Below are 5,847 nucleotides of genomic sequence, written 5' to 3'. Positions count from 1 at the left end.
ATTTTTGGTGACCATACCCTTGGGATCGAGCGAATCTGCTTTAAATATTGGTGATAACAGGGCTATGTTTTGATTAAAGGTTTGAATAGTACAGTGTTAATAAGATTTTGTGTATGGTTTGGATATATTTTTGGAAATGAATTTAATATTTTTCAATTACAAGATAGCACAGTTTAATATCCAAGAGTTTCTGAATAACCCAAGTGTTTAGGAATTGTCAGAAGCTAATGTAACTAAAGCTCAGTGGCTCTCTATCTTAATGGCATATGATGGCCATGCAACGAGTGGGATGATTAAAGCACAAATCTAGTGTCTAGCCTCAGAAGCATTGATAAATTCATGTAAGTTGTAAGAAAAAAATATTGTAGCAGCTCGTGAACTGTTGGAGGAGGCTGATGAAGAATTTTTACCAAAGCAAAAACCAGTTGACCCACAAACTGAAGGCATGAAAGCCGATAGGGTTGGAGAGCCTGAGATTCAACGAATTGAAGCAGAGGAAAATTTGCTTAAGTTGACGATGATAGCAAGACCAGAAGTAGATGAACGAAAAGAAACCCGAGAGATCACAAGACATGTGAGAGAGATGGAAGCAAAGGAAATCACAAGACGAGAAGAAAAAGAGAAAAGACAGGAAAAAAAAAAGAGAAGGAAGAAGCGAGATATGCGCTGGAGTTTGAGCTGTTGAACGCCCGTGCACATTTGACAACACAGACCGAGGGATCCCCCGTTAAGCATGATCGAGTGTGTTGGAAGCCCAGATGTTAATTTGAAGGTTCACAGAAGACTCCAGATTAGTTCTTCAATCATTTTGAAACGGTATGTGTAATTGGAGTATGTGAATTTTGGGAAGGGCCGCAGTGCTTACTTATCCTTATCTCAGGACCAGAGGATGATGTATCAAGAAGTGAAGAGAAGCGTGCTGCAAGTGTACCAAATGACCCTTGAATATTATAATGAAAGATACCGAAGATTGAGGAAGGACGAGAAAAAGAATTTCCTGGATTACACTCATAAGGTACGACGATGTTTTAAGAGATGAACAGAGGCTGCTAATGTAAAGGAGATGGCTGATTTGGAGAAATTGATAATACTAGAACAGTATCTACGAGGAATTCCTGAACACATTCAAACGTATTTGAGAAAGAGAGAGGTGAAAAAACTTGATAAAGCCATTTCGCTGACTGAAGATTACAGTATTATCAATCGTAAACCCTCCTCCAACATGAAGTTTCAACAGTCGTTCCGACCATTCACCTAACCATGGAAACCAGTTTAGTAATAAGTACGGAACCAGCTCAACAGTTACAACGGAAGTAGCACTGGTACCGTCCCTAAGCAGAATACGATAGTACAACAGAAACAAATGTCGAATCGTCCTTCTTCAAGTTTCGTGAAAGATGTGCAGAAGGTTAATATTGTCTGTTTTAAGTATGGTAAGGTAAGTCATATCAGTTTAGAAACATTGGTCAAACCAACCGAAAGCAGTGCGCCAAGTGATTAGGGATAATTCGACTTCACAGAATACAAAGACGAAGATTGATTGATTGATTTAAAGTTTTCAGGCATCCTGACATCTAAGGTCATTGCAAAGACGAAGAAGCAATCAGGAGAGGAAGGAGAGGAAATTAAACCAGCCAACATATACACGACAAACAGGATGAATCCAAACAGCGTGGATGCCTTTAAACCATATATTTATGAAGGTATGTTAGCAGCAATAGACAAGAGTGAGCGAACCCCGGTCAGGATATTGCGCGACACATGTTGTAACCATAGTGTGGTGGTATGAGGAGTACACCCGTTGGTGGATCATTCTCATCCAGGACACTCGGTTATTTTGAAAGGAATAGGTGAGGAGGTCACCCCTATTTGCCGCTTGAAACTGTTATGCGAGTTGTTGAGAGGTAATTTTCACTTTGCGGTAAAGGATTCCTTGGCTGTCAAAGGACTAGATGCCGTGCTGGAAAATGAGGTTGGTGGAGCGCCGTTCGTGCCTTGTCCCATTATAATGGAAAAACCTTTGAAGTATAGTCCTACGACTGAACCCAAGAAGGACTACCCGTATCTGTTTTCTAGTTGTGTTACGACTAGGAGTATGAAGAAGACAGTGGCTGCTGAAAAAGAAGGGAAGAAATTTAACCCTGGGTTGGTTAAGTTCCAAAGTCGGTACGCCATTACCAATGTGGTACCATAAATGAGACCTCAACTTTCGGACCATATAACTTCCTTATTGATAAATATATTTCAAATCCTTAAGTTTCTTATTTAACAATATTCATTCCTCAATATTATGTTAAGAGTAAATTAAAAACCAATCATTTTAAATATTTAATTTGGACAATTTAGAAAAATAAGTATATAAAAATATAAATATATAGAAAATAATCTGTAGAAAATATTTACATTATACATAAGTAACTTTGGAGAACTGCATGTTAAAGTTGAATGGCATAGCAGCATTCATGCCAATTTTCAAGGTCCTAGGCTGAAAAACACCAAATCTGTGACAAGGTGAAAATGGCCACTGGCGTGGCACTCAATGAAGGCACTGGGGTGGCATTCATTGAAGGCACTGGCGTGGCACTTGTTGAAGGCAGTGGGGTAGCACTTGAAAAAGGCACTGGGGTGGCACTTGAAAAAGGCACTGGGGTGGCAACACTCTAGTGGCACATTGGTGAAGATGGGGACCTTCCCTGATGGGCTCCTGAAGAGGTCAAAGTCATGGGAGGGTCATCTACTTCGTTATTGTCACCATCGTCGCATGGTACAGGCATCTTAACATTCTTCATAGGGAATTGAATCCTCTTCTTGCTTTGAAAATGAGAAGAAAGGTGAAATGGAGGCTCACTTTCCGAAGAGGTGCTAGATGGGGTCGAATAGGAGAGTGCCGAGTGGAAAATATTGCTTACACTTCCCTGGTCGATGGTGTCCACCTGAGGTACGTCACCATATTTCTGACAAAAACACGTGTCATCAGCACACTCAATATTATTAAAATCACTACGAGATTCCAAAATCTCGTCGAGTCTTTACTCAGAAGGGAATTTCTTCTGCATTTTGCCAACCTGAAAAGTTGGATTCTTTATTTTTTTAGTTTTCCCCCTCTATACTTGAACATCCGGCAGCCTAGCACAAAGATAGCAACATCACTGCATAGCGACACTATGCACCAATGTTCAGTGAAAATCTCTTTAACTTTCATTAATATCACTCTGAAATATTTAGCAAAATATAAAAGCATACGAAATTGAAATTTCATCACAGTTTAGTAGTGTGGTACCAAAATTGAGACCAAAAAAAATTTGAAGAGCTACATCTCTGCGAGTATCTGAAGCTCCGACTTGTGCGTTCTACCCCTGTTGTATCATAACAAAGTCTTATGCGGTGCACCTCGAGAACGACGCCACAGACAAAGCAACAGGATGAAACCTGGGAAAAATATCTTTGCGCCTCTGCCTGGTTCCAAATTTGGGGCCTGTTAACTTACCCAGGGTTAAGAAGTAATGAACTTAGAGGATTTGTTTCCGAACATGAGGATTCCCTGGATGATATGCAAGAAGAGAACTCCCGAGTAGGCCCGAGCGAAGAGGAACAACAGACGATTGGGCAAGAGGACAAAGAAGAAATGGACTTAGAAGTAATAGAAAATTCAATGTTAGATGTAGGACAAGTGAGTAGGAAAAGGCTGATAGGATTTCAACGGAAGGATGTAACGTTAACAGAGTTATTGTACCGTGTTGTGGACGAGACGGAGGCACAGCATTCTCTGACCAGGTTGCTTATAAGGAGGCATAGACCCACTGATATCCCTGGAAATTCTGAATGGGAGATATATTAGCAGATATCAATTCCTGCACCGTTGAGAAGACAGGTGATTGCTGTCTCGCACAAAACGGGGCATATGGGGATAAGGAAGACGATAGAGAAGATAATGAAGCACTTTTTCTGGCCTGGCATGCAGAAGGACGTGAGCCAGTTTTGTTGTGCATGTCACGAATGTCAAATGGCTGGAAAGTCGAACGAGAACATTAAGAAAGCTCCTCTACACCCGATAGAAGTGAGAGGAGAACCATTCAGCAAGGTAATGATCGACATTGTAGGACCTTTACCAAGTACGAAAAAAGGTCACGAAAATATGTTGAGCTACTAGACTTTTTAAATTGTTGGGTGTGAAACAACAACTATAAAAAGCTTATCATCCTGAGACCCAAGGTATATTAGAGAGGTTTCATCAAACTTTGAAAAGTATGTTAACAAAATTCTGCAACAAAACAGAGAATGAATGGGACATCAGACTACCGTTGATGTTATTTGAGGTACGTGATGCTTATCAAGAAAGCATGGGATGTAGCCCGAATGAAATGGTATTTGGACGAGAAGTACGAGGACGGATTAAAATGTTGACAGAAAAATATAAGGATCGAGAGGAAACTGATGGTGAAAAGTCAAGAATTTGAGGAATAGGATTGCCGAGATAAGGAAATTTTCTATAGAAAACCTCAAGATAAGTCAAGGAAAAATGAAGAAAAGACTCTATTTGGAAAGTAAGGACAGACAGTTTTCAATAGGACAACAGGTATTAGTTTTCCTGCCAATGAGGAGAATCCCAATCATTAACAAGTTTCAAAAACCATTCAAGATTCTGGAGAAGATCAATGACCTGACGTATGTTATCGAAACCCTAGGACGAAGGAAGAGTCAAAAGTAAGTACACGTCTACCTAATAATCTGTAGAAAATATTTACCCTAATTGAGCGAAAACGATACCGAAGCTTCACAAACACGTATGATGCAAACCATACCATCCATGTAAGACGATGACGAATATGAGGTGGGGGCAGTAAGCAAAGTGAATAATTAGTCTATCATTCGGAATTTGGGAGAGAAATTAACTCCTTTGGACCAGGAGCAACAAGAGGAATTAAGCGGATTAATTAGAAGTTTCCCTGAAATTGTCTCGGACGTCCCAAAATGAACCAACCTGACGAAGCATGAGATACATCTTAAAACAACGGAAGGACCATTTAAACAACGCGCCTATCGACTATTGCCATATCACCGAAAAATCATGAGAAAAGAAGTGGACTACTTGTTACAGTTCTCCATGCTTGCTCGTGAAAAAACCGGACGGATCTTTTAGGATGTGTACTGACTACCGAAAGTTAAACTCGATAAGTGTGGCCAATAATTATTCATTGCCACACATCGACCAACTACTCGACAATATCGGACAAGTGAGGTTCGGCTTATTAAAGGGTTACCATCAAATTGCTTTGGACGACAACGCAAAATTGTTATCAGCTTTTATAAGCCCGTTTGGGTTATATCAATACACTGTCATGCCATTTTGTCTAATGAATGCCCTCGCTACTTTTCAACGAGTGATAGATAACCTTCTAGGATAAATAGAAGGAGTAGCATTTATCTTGACGATATTGTGGTACATTCATCAACCTGGGAAGAATATGTCCGAATCCTGAAGAAGATATTTCAAAGGCTGCGAGGAGCATACCTGATGATCAACCCAGAGAAGAGCGAATTTGGAGAGGCAACAGTTTGGTACTTGGATTTGAAGTAGGAACAGGACAAATCGGCCCAGTAGCCGCTAACGTAGAAGGAATAAGGAAAGCATCACCCACCACAACGAGGAAGCAATTACAACGCTTTTTAGGGATGGCAGGATTCTACCCACATCTTTACCCGAACTTTTCAGCTGTAGTCGCTCCCTTGATGAATTTGACTAGCCCCCCCAAAAAATTTGTATGGACTAGCGAGAGCCAAGAATCCTTAGACAGGATAAAGGCCATATTAACTACGAAACCGATACCTCAACCACCTGATTTCAAC

The sequence above is a fragment of the Palaemon carinicauda genome, chromosome 11 (assembly GCF_036898095.1).
Source record: "Palaemon carinicauda isolate YSFRI2023 chromosome 11, ASM3689809v2, whole genome shotgun sequence".
NCBI classification, from domain to species: domain Eukaryota; kingdom Metazoa; phylum Arthropoda; class Malacostraca; order Decapoda; family Palaemonidae; genus Palaemon; species Palaemon carinicauda.
This window is presented reverse-complemented; position numbering follows the sequence as displayed.